Below are 24101 nucleotides of genomic sequence, written 5' to 3' on the forward strand. Positions count from 1 at the left end.
AAGATTGTGACAGATTTCTAGAACGTGTATAACATTCTTGAGGAAGCAGCAGCTTGCAACCAAGGTTGGTCTTTAAACAAGCCTCCCCCATGCCAACATTCTAAGTTTTGGTGACGTTTGTCTAATGTCGCTAAAACCCTTATTTTCTGTAGTGTTTGCAATACTATTATTTCTCAACCCAACACAACCAAAGTCACCGCTAGTGTAGGATGAGAAGAAATCTCGTCAATAAGTGACATAGAACAAGGCACCTAAGTCTATCACCCAATTAGAGTATTGGCATGCATGCAAAGGTTCACAACTCCATCACCACAGATGATAACAACCTCGCCATAATTTGTAACTACGTACGATTGTGCCTTTAATTTGTCTTCTCTTTTATCTTTACCCATTCCTCTGGATTGCTCTCTTATTTAACCTCCTGCACTCCTTTATATGGCCAAGCTTAACACTTTACTCCTTTCCATGGTTTGGACCTTCCTCTGGATTGTCTTTGTCTTTATCATCATCCTCTTCTCAACAATAAGAGCTTTAGATTAAGAGAAGGTGTCACTCTACTTTCTCGTTTCTTCGTTGATCATGCTATCATTTACCATGTTTAGAGTCGATACAAAGAACAATGCTTGAACCTCTTCATCAAAAACAACCTTCATGCTAGATAGCTCATCCAAGACTTTTTGGAATTTGCTCAGGTGTTCTGCAACATTACTCTCATCCTTGTACTCCATGTTCTCAAGCATTGGTCTTGCGCTGATCATACAGGTTCTCCAACTTGTACAAGATGAATTGGTATGCATGCATGCATCAACTTCTTATGCAACATGGTGGAAGACACTTTAATCGATCTACCCACTGTATAATTTGTTTGAATACGTTCTTATTTAACAACCCCAAGTCATCTTTGGTCTTGTTATAAGGTTTGACACCCTATAGTTTGATGGGCTGAAACATCGATCTCCTTACAATACAACAAGTCTTAATTTCCATCCCTGTCTCCCAAACAGTGTAGTTAGAAGTAGTAAGGTTGGACATTGTGTAGGAACTCTCTTCCATCTCGCTAAAAACTAGGAAAATTCACACATAGTGAACCTAGGCTTTGATAATGATACCATTTTGTTAAGAAAGGGCACGTGATTTTGAAGTCAAAAGATGAACTTAACGGGATGGTGAGGAGAATAAACAGAGCAAGAACAAGAAACAATGCACACACTTGGTTTTTAACATAGAAAACCCTTCTAAATCTGAAGGATACAATGCCCTCCTTTCTTTTTAATATTACACAGTCTTTGAAAAATAAAAAAGCAGATTTTTACTTTTCACATGTTAGACAGTTAAAAAAGTTGAGTAGAGTTGAATTGAACTTAGATATTTCTAACTGTTGAGGCATCCAATCAAGATGATCTTTTGTTTGGTATATCTCCAATAATTTCCTACTATTTTTACGGATCATATTCAAATTATCATCCAATTTTTTCTTCTTTTTCTTTTTTTGCATACCTCACATTCAATATTGTCTAACTATTTTATTTATAGGAAAAAAATTTACCGATCGGGTCAATTAGCTAGGTTATCTCTCCATGCAACCCAACCTATTTCTCCCACGTAGTAGAAAGATGATGAGGCTGACCCAAACCAAGGTTTTTAAAACCAAACCGAATAATGAACCGGTCAGGGTCCGGTTCCTGAGTTGAATGATCCGATTGTCCAAATCAAACAGGCAGCCCATTTTGACAAAGAAAAAATTAAAAATAATAAAAAATGGCCAAACTGTTGGATGATTCGAACATTTTAATCACCCAGATCAGTGGTTTGCTAACCAAATCAATGGTTTTTCATGAAATAACGATTCTAGGGTAAAACGGAACCAGTCGCTTGACCGGTTCCCAATTTTTCCGTCCTGTCCAGTTTTGAAAACCATGACCCAAACCGTTCATCAAGGACAGAACCCTCTGAATTGGCCATGTATTCAATTCCATCATCCAAGTCACCTTATACGCCACATTGACATTTTTATTGACAATTTGTCCAAAGAGTGTTAACGGTTCAGGGTTGAAATATTTTAATTGAAACATACCCATTTAAAAATGGTGTATATTAGACACATGGTAACATTTTTGAGCTGTAACCTCCCTTTAGATAAAGGATGGAGAGACAAGCATGTAGGATCTTTGGGCCCCACCCTTTTGGCCACGTGTAAGATTCTGTCGTTCATTTAGGTAATGTTTGGTTTGAAGAAAAAAGTAGGGAAAGATATACGTTTTCCTACATTTTCCTTCAAACCAAACATAGCCTCAAGTGCTTATATGGCCCAACCCAACTAAAAAGTTGAATTGGGCAGCTTAACCAGTCCATTGCCAGCCCTACCTGTCGCTTTGGCCCTAAACAAGATGGCTTTCACTGAGTTCAAAAACGTCGAATGTCACCCAAATGGAAGATTAATTGAAAGGATGTCCTGATAGAAGCTAACCAGGTTTGTTACCCATATGCACTGAAATAAAAAGGTTCGGTGCTACTCCATTGGTTTCCTTGAAAGATTGAGTAATGAGTAGGATTCCTTGATATACAGGACCATCATTAATCTTGTAAGAAAGGTTCCAATCCAGTGGATAATTTTATCATGACTCTATCGCCATTGAAGATCTCAAAGGCTTTTGTCTTTTATATCCAAATTGAGCTCCAGAGTTGTACCCAGATGCTTTGATCAGTATGGGTTGGGCTTAATCTTGAATCCAAGAGATGGCCCACATCCATTACATGACATGTTGTGAAGGATACATGTATGTACTGGCTATGAACATTACTTTCAAAGGAATCTCTTAATGCTTTTTTTAATACATTCACTTTCTATCCATGAAGAGATACATTCTGTTTGGATTATCTTTGTGATTTGTCACATTTCAGATTCGTTCTTCCTACAAATTATGAGGCCTATGCAGGAAGAGATTGTAGAGTAGCTCAAGCCTAAATTGACCAAATGTCACTTCATGCATTCAGGTCATCCTTCCCGTATCCAGCCATTTTTTATACAGGTTTATGTCAAATGGATTCCGTGCTGTCTAGTTTCCAACCACTATTAAATTAATAGGGTTTTTTCATGGCAAATCCCAACCAGGGCCAATTGTCGTATTCATCTTCACGTCAGCCCCATTCCCCATGACCAGATGTTGCCATTTCCTCTTTAAAATATATACTGCATTGTTCGTCACATGGTTTCTTTCTGGTTTGTTGAATAACAAAAATTAGGTTTTGTTTAATTCAATCTCTCCAATCTCCATCCATAGACTGATCAGAATCCTCTCAACTCAAGGTGGACTTGGTGACAAATCCCACCAATGTAAACTCATTGCACCCTTTTGCAATTAATTACTAAAAGACTCTCACCCTTGGTTGTAGAGTGGAATGGAACGATTTTTTGTATTAGCGGTGCTGACTGCTGAGGGGGTGAATCCAATAACAGCTTCTTATTGGGTTAGTCGTAGGGGTGTCCATGAAAAATCAAAAAATCGAATCGCAAAATGTGGTTAATTGAATCGGTCGGTTTGGTTTTAGTTCAAAATTTTTGAAAATTTGAAGGATCAGTTTGGTTTTTGGTTAATCGAACTGACCGATATATATATATATATATATATATATATATATATATATATATATATATATATATACATTTTTAATATATGTCACATATTTTTTATGTATTTTATATAAACATATATTCATTATATATAAATATATACTTATATTATATTTATAATGATCTATTTACAAATATATTATATATTTTTAAATATTTATAATATATTATATATCATTTATTATTTATAATATAATATTATACATATATTTATATAATATATATTATAAATATAAAAAATTGAAACCAATTAACCGATGATATCTATTCGATTTCGATTTGGCAAAATGAAAAAACCGATATCATCGATTCAGTTTACAAAAAGGGGCCATGGTTCGGTTAACCGAACCATGGACACCCCTAGTTAGTCTTGGAGTTGAAGAAAGCAAGCAATTTTCCTTTTTTTTTTTCTTTGTAAGGGGAATATTCAATTTTTGGGTTGGTATATATGGTTGCAACCTTGTGTAACCCAGTTCTGTAACCTCCAATTTTATTCATGGGTTAGCTAGGGTTGGAGCTATAGCTAGATGGGTCTTAACTCTTATGGGTTTGCATCAAATCACCCAATTCCACTACTCTGGCTTCATCTATGTGTCTTATTCTAGTACTAGCTAGCTAGAGCTATATAGGATATGTATTAGCATATTATATATAATCCAAATACACAAAAATAAGCAATGTGTAGTTCAACTATGATATTTGCATTAGGTAAAAGGAAATTAAAAACAAAAAAGGGATCTCTTTGCCACGTGGTAAAGCACCACTGGACTGAAACTTGTCACATGAAAACAAGTGATATAAAGCAAATTAAAGAGGTATTACTTATGCACTTAATTAGCTATTATATTTATATTGTTCAATTAATTTAATTTCTTTTTTTCTTTTGTGGAGGAGCAAGGAGGAGATCTGGTAAGGATGATGGTGAGGTTCTTTTCTGGGGCCTATTTATGTTTCGGTTGGACATAGCTAGGGCATAAAACTTTCATAGTGGCTGTTCAAATGATGGCCGTGGAGCCCTTATCACATGAAGACAAGGCCTCGAGCTTTGGCCCCATGAGGGCAATAAAGTGAGACGTCACAAAGTGGTAGTGGTTGTTGTAAAAACTTCAATGATAAGCCTGATGGGAATGGGATGAGAGACATACTCATTAGACCAACACCCCTTGTTAGCTTTAATTTGTGTGAGAACCAATCAGATTCACCAAGAATTTCTCTTTCTCCTTTTAATCTTCGGGAACATGGTTTTCTTCACTTTTGATAGCTTTCTATCCACCATAATTCAAACCCTAAAAGTAAACTCAAATCATATATGTTTTTCACAAGATCATTTTTCTGGGTTTTTTTTTCTCTCTCTCTTTAGATAATGCTGTCACTTTGTTATTTCTTGCCTTTTCTCCCTTTATAAAGTTAAGCTGTCCTTTAGAACCTCTGAGGCAAGTTGCTTAATTAGGCTAATTCTTTAAACCTAATTAGATACTAGCTAAATCACTAAATCAAAGCAACAAACCTAATCTTAATCCAGCAGTGATGACCCAATAAAATGGCTATTGGTTAATTAATCTATTTGTTATTGGAACATTTGATCAATGTGTTGATATTTATATCTATCACTGCTGCATTGATTCTTCATCTGTATCACTTAATAAGCACTAATTAATTGAGTAATCAGACTTACGACCTCGACCATGATAAAAGTAGAACCAGAAGATGTGTTAAGGTGTCGTACTGAGACTGAGCAATGCTGTTGAGAGAATCTAGTTTACTACGTTGGAATTTTTCAGACTCAGAGAAATACTTTTTAGCTATTGGAAGCCTTAACTTAGTATGAGAAAAACTAGTGAAGTTGGTTAGTCGTACAAGAACCAAAGTATAACATCTAGGTTGAGAACAAATGTGGAGAGAGAGCTAGCGTTAAAAGAGGCAAAGCAGCTGGTTTCCTTGGATCTAATGGCAAGGTTGAACAAGACAAGCTGCTGAACCACCAACTTTACGTGAGAGAGAGAGAGAAAGAAACAGAAAAGAAGAGTTGGCATCTGCAAAAGATACATAGGCATGGAGACAAAGTTTCCACACCTTGAGCTTTTGCAGACTTTAAGAAAGGGGAGTTAACCATGGCTCTTTTTATAGAGTCGCCATCAACTTCCTCCCTTTCACTCAATTTTGCATGAAAGTAAGGAAAATATCTCGGATCTGAAAGCCACTGCTACAATGGATTGATATTGCCACCCTCTCTCTCTCTCTCTCTCTCTCTCTCTCTCTCTCTCTCTCTCTCTCTCCCATATCAATGAATCTTTATCATTTGAAAGTGATGATTGAGGGATCCGAGGAGAGACACTTCTTTATGTGATACTTCAGTTCTAGAGGAGAGGAAGGCAGCACCTTGTGTGGTGGTTTTCCAGGTCCAAGCCCTATAGAGGACCTGGTCAAAAGGGGAATACACTTGCGATTGAGTAACCGAGAATGTGTCTCAACTCTCAAGTGATTTTGGAAATGATGTTGCTTTTTGATAATTGTTGGGTCACTGTCTACCTTAATTCATTTCTGAGAGAGAGAGAAAGAGAGAGACGTTTTTCTATCATGTTTACATGATTGGTTGAATTGGAGCAAGCGAGTTTTTTCATCAGCCTTTTGTAAAGTTACATCTACTCTCTTAGAACCTCCAGACGGCCTGGACAATTCACATAGTGATGACTAAGATCAACTTGTAGGAAAGTAGGTGACTAATTCACGCTAGGTAACAAATTGACGACAATCCAGGCCCAGCCAGCATAGAATCTGGGCCCGCTTTCTAGCCCAGGCTCACCCATTTCTTTTCTACATTGTTCCAATTTTCAAGCACAATGAGGTAAATACTTGGGGCTGTGTAATTGGTTTCTAGGGACCAGGTGGAACAAGTCAGACCATTCGAGTTTTTTTTTTTTTTTCATCGATTTTTTGTAGGTAGCAAGTTTCTCTTTTCAGCATTTAGGTTCATAAATTCATTCCCACATTCATTTGATGATTAATCATTTTAGGCTGTGAGTGGTTTGAAAGAAAAGGTATGGAAAACCTATAAACCTTTGTAAGGCGTATCAGAAATGTGAAACTTCTATAAATTCTTATTGAAAGACAATGGTATTTATGATTACAAAGATGGTCGGTTGCGGTGTAACAACCCAGTTAACCAACCAAATTGCAAGTGGGCCACGTGGCTAAACTGCACATGAGCCCAAGACTCAAATCCTAACAACCTTTCCCTTCCTCTCCCTACCTTTTCTTTCAAACCAACCACAGCCTTGGGGTTTTTCATCAAGAAACAAGTTCACTCTCAAATTCTGTCAGCATTCAATAACAACTCCATTTTAAATGAACTTTCTAGAAGAGACCTGTGCAATGCATGGACTGACCTGGAACCTTATCATTAGTTCCACAGCCTGCTGAACAACCACCGCATTCAGCCAAGCCTTGCTCGAAATTAAAAGAGTTGAAGAGTTGGAGAGTATTCATGATTTTAGGCCCATTGGACTTAGCAATGTAATTTTACAAGATTGTTGCAAAATCATTTCTAACCCATACATAAGCCTTTGTTGAACTGCTTCATATCATCAAAACAAAATAGTTTCCTCCCACGGAGGCAAACTAATTATAATAAAATTATTGCTCAAGAGGTTGTTCATCTATAAATTAAAGCAACTATTGCAAGATATCCTTAACTCATCGATGCATCTCTACTACTTAGTATGGCAACACTTCTAAACAAGGATTAAATTATCGATACATCAATATGCCCAATACCCAAAATTGGATACCGATGCATATCAATATAATCGATCCCTTTTTTTTATTTTTACTTTTCTATTTTATAATCATTAGAGGGCTGAGACCCACATCTCTAAAAACACAAATCTTATAAAAAGACCGATGTATCATATTAATATTTTAATCTTGCTCTTCTAAATGAAACTCCATTAAGGAGGTTTTCTATCCCTACAAGAGGGTTGAGAGGGTTGAGGCAAAAATACTTATCTTAACAATCGAAGTCCTATCAAAGTTTCACAGTGGGAATCTGACAAGCATATTACTCTGGAGTTGATGATATGCTACTCTTTGGTAATTGCTCTATATGCATGAAATTCGTAATTTGAATCACACGCTTCAATTCTAGCAACTACCCTATATCGGGCCAAGAGATTAATAGAGCTAAGTCATCTATTTATGTCAACAGGTCTGTTCACAGAAGATTTAAGAAACTTATTCTATGTGAGCTTGGTGTGAAAGGGACATGCAATAATTAAAGATATATACCTCTCGGTGGCTTGGTGGTCCACACTTTTTCTATATATATAATTCAAAGAAGTTAACTTCATGATTTAATTTTGAACACTATGCATTCCAAATTAACGCTGGAAAAGCCCGATCACTCTCTCTTCTTGGTTGTCTTCTTCTATCAGTGCCACTCTATCACTCTCTTCTCAAAGAATCCCTGTAATGTTTCAACTTTCAAACAAGTTTGCTTGTGATTTATAATGAGGTTGTTTAGGTTTATCTAAGGTTTAAAGTATCAACATGCATCGGTCGATATGTATTATATCGGGAGCACCCCGATATGCCCCTATGGAGGGTGTATCGGGGTTCTGACCGATTCAGGGAGTGGAGAAGCCTTAAACCGCCCCTCTAAACCAGTTTTGAAAATATATATATATATATATAAAGATTGATACTGCCGGATATGCCATTATTAACATATCATGTGTATCGATATTTAGAACCTTGGACTCATCAATTTGGGAAAAAGTGTACACAGAAATATGTTTAGTGTAAAGTTAAACCTTGCATGTGGTATTTTTGAACCTTCTATTTTCATTGTACATGTTTATATTTACAGTCCTACCAAACTGAGCCTTAGGTTGTCTTTGGTTAGAGAGGGATCTTATTTAAACTAAAACAAATGCATAAGAGTGTGTGCAAATAAAAATAATTTTGTTTCATGTCTTTTAATACTTCATTTGTGCTGCAATCAAACAAAATAAGGTAAATTTTGGAGCAAAAATAAATTAGAATTTGCATCCAAATCATTTGTACTACCATAATTTTGCATCAATACAAATTTATTTACAGTTCAACCAAACACAGCCCTAATGACAAAAAGCATCTCTATATGAAATCCAAAGTTTGGCAGACTTGAAATCAAATGCTCATATTCAAAAATAAAACTGAGGTGTTGAAAATGATATGGGGATTTTTGTCTGAACCTGAAAAAGTTTGGTGCAATATTCTCGAAACTAAATATTTCAAAGACCAATTAGGATTACAAAGGCGGGCTGCAGAGTTTATGATACATGGACAAGTATCATTGCATGCAGATCTCTCTAAAGAGAAAATATGTTTTTCGACTCCTGTAAATGGTGGGCACCTTGGAGATTAATTAGTATATCACATTACCCAGTAATAATTAGACAAGAAAATTAACCTTTCTAATATCAAAGTAGCGAAACAGTGGTTGATTCAATGGTTTGGAAACATACTTTTAACCCCAAATCCTATTTCGACTATAACTGTTTTATATGGCATTTTCCTTAACTAAATTTGTAGAAATTGCCCAATTAAAGATATACTTCTTGGAATTTAGATAAATATATATATATATATATATATATATATATATATATATATATATATATATATATATATATATAAAGAACATAAACTCGCTATATATATATATTACTTCAACTGATCAAAATTAAACAAGAGTAGAAGCATTGTTGAAGCCTTAATCCTTGATTACAAAATCTGTTGAAAGTGATGCAAAATCTGGAAGGTTTACGCTTAGTTACAGCTATGTTTATGGACTGTATCTCAGCTGAAAGTAATGCAAGATCTGTAGTTGAAGCCCTCTCATTGGATTAATTTGGAACCTCCTTGGCAGATCCTCACCATTGTCCAAGCTAGACTGTAAAACTCTCCTTTGGGATTTACCACTCCTATGATTCATCATACATACATCTCGGGATAGCCCAATGAGCTAGCCCACTAAACCATTAGGCATCATCGCTCCATGATGACCTGGTCCTCATCTCTAGACTTCACAAGGTCTATGGTGCTGAATGAGATTTAATTTTGTTGATTGTTGAATGGAATTTTCCTAACTGCAATAAACGTGATAGATCTTCATTAACTATGGCCTCCATACAAAATGTTAAAAAAGTGACTTTTGTGAAGGTTTAAGTTATTAGATTTCTTAATTTAGAAAATATCTAGATTATTGTTTTTTTTTTTTTTTTTGGTATTGATTACTTGCCTTTCTCTCCTATAGGGGCCGTAATTTAATTTTCATGGTATAGTGCCGCATTGCGTCTGGGACTTGCCCAGTTACATGCCAACCAAGCCACCACTCAGTTGGTATCTTGATTGTTGTTGGTGTCTTTATTAACAACTTGTAAAACAGTTAAACTGAAGGAAACTAAACCCTTAAATAATTATTATCTAGGTGTTTGGCATTAATGTTGTTTTCTCATTAAAACAGTGTTATATCAGCATCACATCAGAAACTATTTTTTGGAAAACATCTGTTGTTTGGTTAAAATTTTAAACATTTTCTCAGATCACGCCTTATAAAATCGAAAAAGATATGATCTAAGAAAAAACTCTTTGGGGTTTTTTTTATTTATTTTTTATTGCTAACAGTAGGCCAATATAGCATTGAAAAACCCATATGTGACAGCAACAGCAATGGTATCCAATAAAAAAGTTAAGAAAATGTTTCCTGAAAAAACAGTATGTTTATATAGCACCATTTTCTAAAAAAATGGCATTGATCCCAAACACCGCCTTACATGAACAAATGTCATATCATCGAAGTGCTTAGCTGCCAAAATTTGTGTTAAGATCTACAATTATATTCATAGTCAAGCAATCATAAATTGATTAAGATTTTTTTTTAGTATGTTCAATTTTAAAGCTGTAGCCTGTATGTTGAAAATGATAGGGAACATCACAAAAAATCGAGATCAAATCAGCCCCCCACAATACACGGCGGGGATGTGCTGTGGGACATTGTGGGGGGCTTATTAATCGAGAGAGGTACTTTAGTAATTCAAATAGTCCAAAAAAAAAGTGTGGAATTACGAAAGTACCCCCTCCCCTCGTGATAGATAATTACATATTGCGTAGACAAAAAATACGGACAAAGGCAGGACGTAGAAATGCCCCCAGTGTGAGACTAGCGTGATAACCAACTACACCACCCAGACACGGATAGCCCTATTTGCATTTCATAAAGTAAATAGTCTACGTATTTGTTATTTGGCATAAATGGCATTTTTTCTTTTTGTCTGAACGCGGGTTCAAATCGGGGACAGTGTATGAGACATTTGGTACGTATTGATCAACTCGGATTAGTTTTTGAATTCACCCAATTTAGGTAATTAATATGGCTAGAGGTGCAAATGGAATGGATCATATCTTCTTATTACATTTTTTTTAATTTAATTATACCATCATTTTTTAAAATATATATCACAAAAATGGTTGAAAAAAATGCTTGTGTTTTTTTGTATAGACTGTTTTGTTTTTTTTTTTTCCTACTAATAATTTGTTAAATTCCTATGGTAATTAAATTGAATTGGATCAGATTCGAATAACTCAGATCCCTAGTGATGTAACCGTTTTCGGCCACGTACCAATATTTTGTGATGTACAAATTTTTTGGCTAAGTACCTCGTTACTTGACCCGGAGGTGACGTGCCATAGTGATGAGCTACTTGGTGGTGAACTGCCTGGTGGCGAACTGCTTGGTGGAGAGCTGCCTGGCGGCGAACTGCCCGGTGGCGAACTGTCTAGTGGCGAACTGCCTGGTGGCGAGCTCCCTGGTGGTGAACTGCTTGGTGGCGAGCTCCCTGGTGGCGAACTGCCTGGTGGCGAGCTGCTCGGTGGCAAACTGCCTGGCAGAGAGCTACCTGGTGGCGAACTCCCTACTGGGCGGCCGGTGAACTTAGAGAATGGTGGAGCTCCCTGGTGCGGCGCAATCCGACTGCCCTCAGCATGAGGTGGTCTTTTTTCCTTCGTAGGCAGTGGGAGCTGAGGGACCTGCGAGAACTCTACCTTTTCCTCCTATTTGTAGGCGGTGGGAGCTAAGGGACCTGCAAGAACTGAATCAGAGGTCCCGGGGGTATTTTCCCGGCGGGGGCTCTCCGACGCTTAAGTTAGCACTCCAATTGTAGAGAGCTTTGAAGATAATATTGGAGAAACAAGAAAGCTAGAGAGCAGGGATTACTTCCCTTTTTTCATCCCTCTCCCCTTTGGGGGGTGAGGTCTTTATATACCGGAGTCCTCGCGGGTTAAGTGGGTGAAAAGCCTCCAAACGGTAAGACTCATCACATCCCGTCTGAACCAGGGTACGGTGGTGAACTCCTCGAGGTCGTCAAGCTGGCGCTTGTGTCGGGTGGCCAAGTCGGCGCCTAGGACGGATTGTCAAGGCGGCGCCTGCGTCAGTCGGCAGGTCGGTGTCTGGGCCAGGTTGTCAGGTCGGCGCCTGTGTCAGTCGGCGGGTCAGTGTCTAGGCTAGGTCATCAGGTAGGAGATCTTCCTGCGATACGCCAAACTACTTCTGTACCGAACTTCTCTACAAGTGATGAGTTGATTATGGCGAGCTGTCTGGTGGCGAACTGCCTGGGGGTGAACTCCCTAGGGGCGAACTCCCTATGGCGAGCTACTTGTGGCGAGCTACCTATGGCAAGCTCTGCCGAACTGCTTGTGGCGAGCTCTGCCGAGCTGCCTGGCTCTTTGGCGAGCTCTTTGGTGAGCTACCGAGCTCGTAGGGTATGCATGCCGCCGAGTTTTTCGGTGGGCGTCTTATGGCCGGCTTGGCCGGATCATGTGCTAGGCTGATCCAGGTCGGCCAGGTCGGCCAGGTCGCACAAGCCGCGCCAGGCCGCGCCAGGTCACACAGGTCGCGCGCAGGTTGCGCAGGTCGTGCTGGCCGCGCGCAGGTCGCGCAGGCCGCGCCAGGCCACGCGTAGGTTGCGCTAGGCCGGGCCAGGCTGGCCAGACCGGTGCCCGGGTGGGTCACCAACTTCATAAGTTGTTGGTTGGGTGTTTGCCTAGTTGTCACGAGGTGCCACGTGTCACAATTCCACTGGAGGGCCAAATCTGCCCTCGTCACTTAGTGAATTTGAATTTGGATTAATCTTTATAAGATCCGTCAGATTATCAAATCAAAATGGGTTCGGTTACCCCGATTTGCATCCAAACGTGTGGCCAGTTTTACATGATAATAAACACCCTTCCCAAGGGAATTCGGATTTGGTCCTCACAGCCCCTTGCAATTATTGGGAGTATCTCTCTATGATTAAAAACATACAAATACGGAGATATTTCCAAGACACGGCTAAGGGACAGTGAGGACTATTTTGTGAGGACCAAATCTGATTTCTTCACAGATACCTGACTCAATTCATGGAGATTAAAACATTTGTATCTTAATATATCCCCCTTTAAATCACATAATACACAATTTTTGTGTATCACACATATCGGTACTTTGAACCTTGCCTACACTCCACAGTTCACTAGTGTTCATAATAATTTTAAGCCAAAACTAATAAATATAAACAAAGTATGATCATCACCAATAATAAAGCTATATAGCATGTGTTTTATTCCGTGGATGTTTCATGATAGGCATTTATCAAAACACCCATCATGTCACTACCAAATCAGCATTTTTCTCATCTTGTCCATCCATATGCATTGATATTCACAAAAGTGGGTTTTGATTTATGTACCAACTGATGGGGGAAACTCCAGTTTAACGCTTCTCCCAATGGTTGAGCATTTATTCACTCAACCACTGATGTGGTGCTTAATGGCAATTAGTTGTCAATAAATGATTTATCAAGTACTTTTCTTGGTTTTGAAGACAAATCAAATACAAATGTTTATTTAATAAACAAAAGCTATACCAAACACATGCATGGTTGTAGTTAGATTTAAATGAACTTATTGTTATGATCTATCCACATGGATATTATTGGGGAAATATTCTTTGATGAGCCAGGGAATATTTGATGAGTGAATGTTGATAAGGATTAAGTGGATTTATCTTGAAGTATATATGTTGGAATTTCACCGATATAATACTTTATTAATGAATTATTATATCACAATGAATTGGGGAAATAATATTAAATTAATAATAATAAAATTTACCTCTTGGGCCTAGTACATATTAATATAACTGCATATTCCCATTTATAATAATTCTTATAATTTAATGAGTTTTAGGAAACTAATTTTTTGTTTCATGGCTCATGGGCCTTACACAACAAGGGTAGCCCATTCCCTAATACCCATGCCCCCTCCCCAATCCTGGTGGCAATAGAATTTTGGTTCCACGTTTTTTAAACACTAGTAAGTGGGCATGTGCCTTGCACGTGGCAATTCTAGATGATGATAATTATAGTAATAATATATCCAAATTTTTTTATAAACTTTATGTATTTTTTATTTTTTGCTTTTATATTTTTTATATTTAATATTAATCAAATAAAAATTACAAAATCCAAATCTGACTACATAAAAAACTTCATCCAAATATGTGATACTCATATCGAATTGTGAAGTTTCAAGTATCATTGACAAGCCTACTTGCTTGGCTAGACTCTTCTTTTTGTAACGTTTTGTCTTTTTTGTGTTTTTTTTCTTTTGTTTATTTATCAAAAAAATGTAAGATTTAAATAGAGGGAATTGAATGAAGTGAAAAGTAGTATTTCAATTTACAATTTAAATCTTATAATTAAATAGGGAATAAATTCAAAAATGAGTATTTTACTCAATGTTTTAAAAGTTGGACCAAACCAAAGGTCGAACTGTTTGACCCAAGAACCGGTTAGGTCACCGGTTTCGTTTTGGCCCTAAACTGCTACTTTACAAAAACCAGTTGAAATGGTTAGAGAATCACTAACCAAGATGGTTTAACCATTAAAATGTAACCTGATTAATGATTCTCGGGTTGCTTTCAAATTAATTCCAAATTTTTTATTTATTTTAAAATAGAAATTATAAAATAAAAAATTTGAAAATGAAAATTTCATATCTCATAATCTTGTTCAATTCTTCCCAATAGCCAAAATTAGTGAAAGTTTTTAGTTTTTCCATTTTGATTTTGAGTTTTCTCATTTTTGTGATTCTTTTTAAGTTGTAACTACAAAAAAAAAATTGCAACTCTAATGAAGAAATCGAAAAAAAATGATGCAAGAGATGAGAGATTAAACACTAGTCTTATATTAAAATCTAAAATACACCAATAAAGTAAACGATTTGGGATTTGAGAGAGATTTAAAGAGATGTACGAAGAGGGCAAACAATGTTATGATGGGGGAAATGATGAATATGGAGATAGCCATTGATGGCGGTTCCTTCTTCTTCTTCTTTTTCTTCTTCTTCTTCTTCTTCTTCTTCTTCTTCTTCTTCTTCTTCTTCTTCTTCTTCTTCTTTCTCACTTCTCAACTTTAACCAACCGCCTCCTTCTCAAAGCCCCACACTCCCCTCATAATAAGGTATATATGTAGTAGAATTTAACATAATCCTAACCTAATGGTAAAAAAAAAGTCATTTTATATTTTATATCTTATCAGTTTAACCAGCTCAAATTGGATGGTTGAACCATTGACCCAAAAATCGGAAGCCAAAGCAATTTTGTTTCTGGGTCGGTTTTTAAAATCTTTTTTTAGTCAAAAAAGTTCACAATCTTATTCATATTTTTAACAGTAGTGTAACTATAGAATTATAGATGTGTTCAAATTTTTTAAAAATCTTTTTGTATTTTCGTGTGTAAAAATAATTCTGATATGTCACACTTACTTTTTGTTTAATATGATAAATACACGATATTATACATGTGCTTAAATGCTTTTTTTTTGCAAATTTTATGTCTTTTTTTATTTCTATATTTTTATATTTTATTGAATTTATTTATGGCATTAAAGTTTAACACATTTAACTCAAAAGTTGAACAATTTATTATTATTTTTTATATTTCATTTTTTGTCAATTCTAAATTATGTATTTCATTTTCATTATCAATAAAAATAATTATTGTTTATTACATTTATTCTTTTAATTTGATTAATAAAATTATCATAAAGGTGTATATTTTTTGTAAATTTATATATTTAATTCTATTTTAAAAATTTTATTACCTAACTATGGCTTCATAGATTGATCAATTTGATTTGAATGGTTGAATTGCTTAGCCACAGATTGGATAAAGAATGATTTTGTTTTTGAGTAAGTTTTAAAATATATTGATTTATATTGTTAAAAATATTGACATAGATCTAATTAATAGCATTTATTAGTGAAAATAACTTTAAAATATAGGATTTAAAACCTTAAATATAAGGCTTAATGAGAGAGGATTATATGAGGTAGAAAGTAATAATTGAAGTTGCATTTTTTCAACCCTTACACTTAGACATGGATTAAATACAAAAATATGGCCATTATAGTTGTCATTAAAGCTGACATTAAAGTTATAAAAAAAAGACTTTTATACCCTTTCTCAAACAATGAAATAGAGGGTATTTTAGTCCAAAAAAAAGTTTCATACTACAATCAAACTTTTATATATAACTAGTAAGCATGCACGTACTTTGCATGTATCAATTCTATATGATGATAATGGTAGTAATAATGTATCAAAAAATTATATTAATATATATTTTTATTGTTTGTTTTTATTTTTCTTTTAATTTAATTATTAATAGGATGCAGATTGCAAAATCCAAATCTGATTACATAAAAAACCCCATCCAAATATCATCAAATCAAGTTGTGAAGCTTCAAGTATCATAGATAGACCTACCTGCTTGGCTAGATTCTTTTTTTTTTTTTTGTAATGTTTTATCTTTTTGGTGTATCTTCTTTTTTTGTTCATTTATCAAATAAATGTAAGATTTAAATAAAGATAATTGAATGAGGTGAATGATGTTGTTTGATCAGAGTTGTATCGAATCAAACACGCAGCACATAGTCCTGCCAATTGGGCGAGGTCAAGGTGGAAGGATGAGGTCGTGCACCATAGTCTGCAAGAACAGAGAGAATTAGAGGCCCGAGGAATTTATCCCTAGGCAGGCACTTCGATGCTCAAATCAATAATAAAGAGAGAGAGAGAGAGAGAGAGAGAGAGAGAGAGAGAGAAAGAGATCAGTTGGGCTGAGCAAGTAGAAAATTGGTCCAAGTCGAGGAGAGTAATGTGTGCTAGATCCTAGTGAGCTTATCTTGAGGGGTAGATGCCTTTATATAGACCGAACACCTGTGTTGTAGTTGAATGAGGTTCACGGGGTTGTCGGGATGAGGTCACCCACCGAGGTTCTCAGGAGGTCCTACTCTCCCCGATAGGCTACATCTCCTTTTCCGTGTGAGACTTTGCTTCCTCATGAGGCCTCTTCATGACACAGTTGTGGTGACGTGTGCCAACGTGGTCCGAAGTCACTGGCCACAGAGACAGATCACGTGGTAGCTTTGGCCAGCTAAGGTGTCACCCAAACAGTGAAAAGGTAGTAGTAAGGGTGTCAATGGATTGGATCAATCCAGTCCAAAATAGTTATTAGATTGGATTGGACCAGGTCCATTCGTAATAAATTTATATTGGATTGGGTTGGATTAAGTCAATATCTGGTTCATTGGTATAAGATAAGAATATAGGTGTCAATCGACTGGGTTTGGGTTGAAAACCATCTAAATTAAAACGAATTTGAATAGATTGGACAATCCAAACATTAAATTGAATTGGTACAAAATATTTTCTAGATCGGATTGGACCAAATCCATCTTTTTGTACATATTGGATGCTTTGCTGGGGTTACTTATCAGTACCATTAATTGTTCATAATTGCTTTATTTTTGTCACCTGTGTGACTTGTATTTATAGAGTTTGAATATTTTCGATGTTGTTGTTGTCATATGATTGCTCAAATGGAAATGCTATTTCTAAATTTTGTTTTAGGCGGAGAACCCTGGTTGCTATTGGAACTCATGATTTGGATACAATACAAGGTCCCTTTACATATGAGGTAAGCTATCCACTAATAGCACCTCTCCATCTTTATGTGGTTTTGTGGTAAAGCTTATTTTCATTGTGTTTTTTGGTACATTCATTGATGATATGAGTCATACTACACTCAATAGCATTGTAGCAAAGAATTTGCTCTTTTTGCTTAGGATAGTTGTTTTTACCTTGTTCTAGGTATTGACTCTTTATGCTTCAATAACAATCAATTCCAGATGATTTGAGCTTGTCTATTTTTTTTCTTTGATACATAAGTTCATTGTAAGACATTAAATAGCATTTTAGCATTGAAGAATTTGCACTTTTGCCTAGGGTAGTGGCTTTTACCTTGTTCTGGATATTGACTCCTTATGCTTCAGCAGCAATTAATTCCAGACCACTTGAGGTGGATTTACTTTTCTGTTTGACTATTTGTGTCAAATAGTCAAATGGGTTTGGATTAAATCTGATCTGATTTGAGTCTAACACATAGGGTTTTGGATCAGAGTCGGATCAGATTTGGATATAACTGGGTCTGATCCTAATCTGACCCAATTACATCCCTAAATGTGCTGGTGACTTTCCTTCCTGCATTCCACATTCAGGGGCGGAGCCAGGGAATTTTTATGAGGGGGGCCAAAACCTAAAGTGAATTGGGGGGGGATTTACATGGAAGAGTGTATTACAAGTGGGGATTTCTGGACCATAGTGGGGGGGAGGGGGGATTTACATGTTCAGTCTTTCCAGGAGGCTGGCTAATGTTCCTCCCCTTACCCTATATTTGTTCCCTTATTGTAAGGAATTCCAATACAACTGTGCCCTATTCACCCCTTGTCTAGCCAAAGCATTGACCAACCCATTTTCTGATCTGTTGGTCCAAGAAAAATCTGCTTCCAATTTTGTTGCAATATTTCTCATCTCTGTTAAGTCGTTCCAATACTGCCAGGGCCCTTGCTTGTTTTGTTGCAGCCACTCAATTACAACCTTTGAATCCCCCTCTATGACAATTAAATGCTTTTCCTTACATATCCTGAATTCATAGTTGTGGAAAAAAGAGAATTTTTGTGGGCTTTGAAAATATTGAATGGCGCTCAAGCATTATAAGCAGGGTGGAGTTGCGATAGGGAAAGGGCTGGGGGTGGATTTGCCAACTATTAGTGCACTGAATATTCAAAAGCAAATTGATGTGCTTTTTTGCAAGTTAGTTACCAAAGAACATTTTGCAAATTCTTAAGTTATTCTTTGTATCTCTTCTGTATTTTGTTTAACTATTTTGCAAATTTATGTACATTCAATTTGACTTCAAACTTGATACTTACACAACTCCTGAAATTCTTGAACTGAAAACTTGAAACAACGTTACAGAAATTTGAAGCAGAATTGTGCCTAGCACCCCTTTTAATAGGCTAGCCCTTGCTACCTAACCCTTGTATTTTCGTTGGATTTCTTTTGTGGCACTTAATCTTGTATATCACATTTCTATTCTAAGTTGGTTGGGTGTTTCCACAAACACGTATTGACTACCTCACCTTCTGGATTTCTGCTTACATTGTTCCATCACATTTTATCTATTTACAGGCTTTGCCCCCCCATGAAATAAACTTTGTGCCATTGAAACAGGTAACTTTTTACTTTCAGATTTCTAGTACATAACTATTATCTGTTGACAGAAATATTTTGCTATTGTTACCTTCTCTTGTCCTTCCAACATTTCTTTCCCGGTTATGACTTTCCGTGTTTAAGAAATTTGATCTTCATCTGTGTAGGTGTTTTTTATTATCCACATCTTCTGACATTCAATGTTACCCCTTGCATTGGTCATACTGCTACATGTTTAAATCACTGCTATCACCCTTATGTTGCCCAGATTTTTCAAGGATACTGTATATACAATATGTATATGAGATTTATTCTGAAATTGGTTGTATCTGGCATGGGCTTGCAATAGATTTTAATGTCTCCTGGTCACATAGACTACCACCAAAACTGTCCTCCAACACTCATTGTTCGGAATTCCAAAAGGCAAGTAGCGGCTTATATGCAGTGTTGCACAGACACAGGCGCAGGAATTGGAATCTGATGCGTGTCCATGAGTTTGATTTAGCAAGATGAGAAAACATTGACTCCTGGATACTCCAATGGAAAAGTATATGCTATTAAAGTAGTTAATATTTTTTGAATTCTAACATTATATACCTGCAAAAAATGTTCTCTTGTTACTAAGTAACATATGATATGCAAAATGACATTCATGATTCATCTTGTACATTAACGGTTGGTTATGTCAAATAAGCTAGGAGTTAAAAAGGGAAATGTTACATAGAAGTGTTCTCAAGACTCAAGAGTCTGTGGAGTTGGATTCTGATGTGCATCTGATGTGGATACGTAATCCATTTATAAGAGTCAGTGCAACACTGCTTATGTCTTCTAGACTCCTGTCGTAAGAAGCCCTTGGGTTAGTCTTCTTCAGCACGATCCTTGAATAACCTCGATTTTTGAGTTCTGGTTTAGATTTCTTGAAGGAAGATTGGGTTAGTCTACTCAACAAGCATCTCCGCTTGCTTAGTTGGGCTCTTTATTTATTTCATCACTTTTAGTTTTTACTACTTATGATGTGCTGACTGCTGAGGTTTCTATGCATCACTAACTTCTCCTATACTCACTATTTCTAGAATATTCTTTTTATCTTGCCTATCCTACCACATTACATCTTGACGTGTTTGTTTCCCCATTCCATAACTGTGTATAAAAGAATGGTATACACCATTGATACATCTTGCATTTCATACAACACTATCGTGCCTAGCACCCCATACAATATTTTTTGGTAATAAAATAAAATTTATTAAAAGGAAGAAGAAAGATGCGAGAAAGGTGACTAGAAGTCACCTAAAAGAAGAAAAAAGCAATCCCAATCTCAAAGAAGCAACCCAACAATAACCCAACAGCAAAAGCCATTAGCAGAACACACTGACAAACCAAAGACAATCAAAAACCAAAAGCACCAAACTTCAATGAGCCCCCATGCTAAGCGATCCTCAATTACTTCACATCACCAGCAGGAAAAAACTGAACTCCAAATAGACCCCCTTTCAAGCTAGCAAAGACTTTTGAATTTTGAATTTACCAATGATAACTCCGATTTCTGAACTATTTAGCTGCATTAGGATTGTTCTCAAGGACCTTCTGATCATTATATCTATCACCCCATACGAATTGTCATCTCTTTTAATCCAATGAAAACTCTCTTATCTCTCCCAAAGAAAAACAGATTACAACACAGCCCAAAATAAATGATCTCAGGAAAGGAGTTGGCGTCTCTTTTAATCCATTGTAATCTAACTTCCATTCCAGGTGTCACCCGCTTAAATTTGCTTTTCTCATTAACATAATTCCACCATCCTACTACATCCCTTTGCAGCCAGCTTATGCTTCAATAATCATCTTCTGGACATTCAACTCCTTGGCCCTTATAACACCTTCCATTACAGCCAAGATTTCTGCCCTCAATGAGTCACCAACACCAATTGGACCTGAAAAAAGGCAAGGATTCTTCCTCCATCAGTCCTGAAAACTCCTCAAATGCCTGAAGGACTAGGATTTCCTTCACTACTACTATCAAAATTCAGCTTTATGAAACCTTCAGCCAGTGGGGACCAAGACCCCCCTATAACAACAGCACGAGGAGCTGAGTATGCCACTTGCTTCCACTTCCTATGTAGATCATTAGTAGAGATGTCCTAAAAAATGGGCAAGGATTTGACCCAATGTACCACTCTGATGGCCTTAACTTCAATTAAGGATTCTCTGCTTCTATCCTTCTTTGAGAAGAGTCTCAAAGTAGAAGCAAACAAACTTTGTAAATTTGGTTGGGGGGGGGTCCACCTACACCCAGACAAAGAGAAAAACCAATCCCATATAAAAGAAGCAAACGGGCAAGAGATTAATAAGTGGTAGAAAGACTCGCCATTAACTTTGCAAAGATAACACTGGTGAGGGGATAAGCACCAGTTTCCTCCTTTTCTCTGAATTAAATCACAGGTGTTAATTCTTTCCAAAAAAGGCTTCCTAGCAAAAACCTCTAACTCTAGTAGGAATTGGTTTACTCCAAACCTCTTTGATAGGAAAAGGCCTACCTTGACTGTCACGATATTGAATTAAGGTCAGAAAAAAGGAGGCACAAGATAAGGAGCTAGAAGGAGTCCAAATCTGACTGACCCCTTTTGAAGGATCAAGAAAAACCCCTTCCAGAATTTGAAGCAAAGACAAGACACTGTTTAATTCAAGTTCACAAAAATCCCTTCTAAATTCCAGGTCCCTATCAAATCTAGACCTTGAATTAGATGGAAACAAGAAAAAGGAAATAGGCTCATCCTTGCAGAAAGAGTATATTAGAGTGGAAACTGTTCCTTCAAAGGAGAATTGCCCATCCAAACATGTTCCCAAAATTTAACAAGGTTTCTAAAACATGGATTATATACCTGATATGTGGTAGAAAAGAAGGGAGGACAGAATTTGCACTTAGAGCCTATCCTCCTTAGCCTTCCCTGGTTTTCTTCTATAAATTCTCCTCCTGTAGGATCATTCCATAGAACAATTGGCTCTTGTTTACTTCTTGTTGAACTAACCCATCTGCCATGCTATTCGCAGACCTTGAAACCCAGCTATTACTTGTACTTAGAGTATGTATCTATACTTCCGAGATCCCATCCTGTTCTTTTTAAACAATTCACAATTACATAAAGTCCCCTTCCACCAGTAGCTCATTAAAACCTAGGGATTTAGTTATTCTTATACCTTGCAAAACAACCAATAATTCTGCCTTGGTAGAGTCACCCTTGCCAATTATTCCAATTTGACTATGGTTATAACCAAGGATCAAAGTATCAATACACTTAGATACAGAGGAAGGGGTGTATTGCTAACGTTTAAAGAGAAGCTGCATTTAATGTTTCTTAACGTTTAAAGCAACACTTTTTAAAAGTACCCTAAAAACAGCATTTTGGTACCCTGACGATACGATATTTATTGGTCAATATGGGGTGATACATTGCGAAATTTTGATCCTTGGTTATAACTATGCCACAATGTTATTCAATTTATCATCTTTCCACTGGAAAAAGAAAATCTTAACTTGATCATCTTTTTTGTAGGTGAAAAGCTTCAGATCTGATCAACTAATGGAATTTTACAAAGTGAGTCCTAATTTTCTGGTTTCATATGCATGAGTCATACATCAAGTTCCAAGGATGAGAATTACACTGTCTTACTTTTAGTGCTTTACAAGTGCATTGTGATAATTTCAGTTGCATGACTATATTGTGAAATTCTCCTCATACAAGAAAACAGCATATTCTTTTGGGACTTCTTGATTTAATAATAACATATTTCTTGACACATCTATAATTCCAAACATTTTTTTGCAGTCAGATCTGAAATTGAAGAAATTCTTGCACATAATTGAGAGCTCACCAGTATTTCCTGTTATATATGATTGCAACAGGTATGATGCTTTTTTTTTCTTTCTTTTTTTTTTTACCTAAACAATGTCCTACCTTAATGAATTGAGTTTTGTTGCTCATTGACTTGCTGATGCAATTATTTCCATACTTTTTTTTATTAACTTTCTGTTGCATTGCATTATGGACATTGGGGGGGGGGGGGTCAGGAAATACCTGTTCCTCTGAAAATATTGAGTGTACACTTTTGTTTGCTTTGTTAGAACTGTAGGAAATATTGAAATTTTGTAATTCCTTTCCTCGCTCTTGTCAGGAAATACCTGTTCCTCTGAAAATACTGAGTGCACACTTTTGTTTGCTTTGTTAGAACTGTAGGAAATATTGAAATTTTGTAATTCCTTTCCCTGCTCTTGCTTTCTGGCAAATTGTTTATGTAACTACCCGATTATATAGTTCTTGTCACATTTTAACCTTTTTTCTCCTTGGAGTGTGAAACAACCAAATTTTCTTTCTGCAGGACGGTTTTGTCCTTACCTCCAATCATCAATGGTGCTCATTCTGCAATTAGTCTGAAAACAAAGAATGTCTTCATCGAATGTACAGCCACTGATTTAACGAAGGCCAAAATTGTTCTGAATACCATGGTGGGAGAAAGAACCTCTTTCTGTTCCATGTGTCTGATGCTAACTTCTACCTGTAAGGGACAAGTAGAATTTTAAATGAGTTCACATGTTGATGGAAGGTATCTTCAAGTCCAATGGGATCAGCCCATAAAACATCTTTACATCTATTTGAAAAACTTGGGCCCATTTGGTTCGGGGAATAGGGGTCTGGAATCAAAATGAGAATAGACTATTCCGATTTCAACTATTTGGTTAGGTATAATTGGAACCCCATCCCTTACGAATGAAATCCCATTCCTGCTTATTGCAATTCTCATTTTCATTTCTGTCTGAATCAAACATATGGGAATGCCTGATTC

The 24101-nt window shown here is 36.4% G+C and overlaps 1 long non-coding RNA gene across 1 annotated transcript; it reads left to right on the forward strand.

The window, feature by feature from the left end:
* Positions 1-17617: 17617 nt before the first annotated feature.
* On the forward strand, positions 17618-23766 carry LOC148847564 (uncharacterized). The gene is made up of 5 exons (XR_016100497.1): positions 17618-17685; positions 19239-19280; positions 22814-22855; positions 23087-23163; positions 23637-23766. It is a non-coding gene; the product is annotated as an uncharacterized LOC148847564 (long non-coding RNA).
* Positions 23767-24101: the final 335 nt, after the last annotated feature.

The sequence above is a fragment of the Nelumbo lutea genome, chromosome 6 (assembly GCF_056320005.1).
Source record: "Nelumbo lutea isolate HS-2025 chromosome 6, American lotus-T2T, whole genome shotgun sequence".
Lineage (NCBI taxonomy): Eukaryota > Viridiplantae > Streptophyta > Magnoliopsida > Proteales > Nelumbonaceae > Nelumbo > Nelumbo lutea.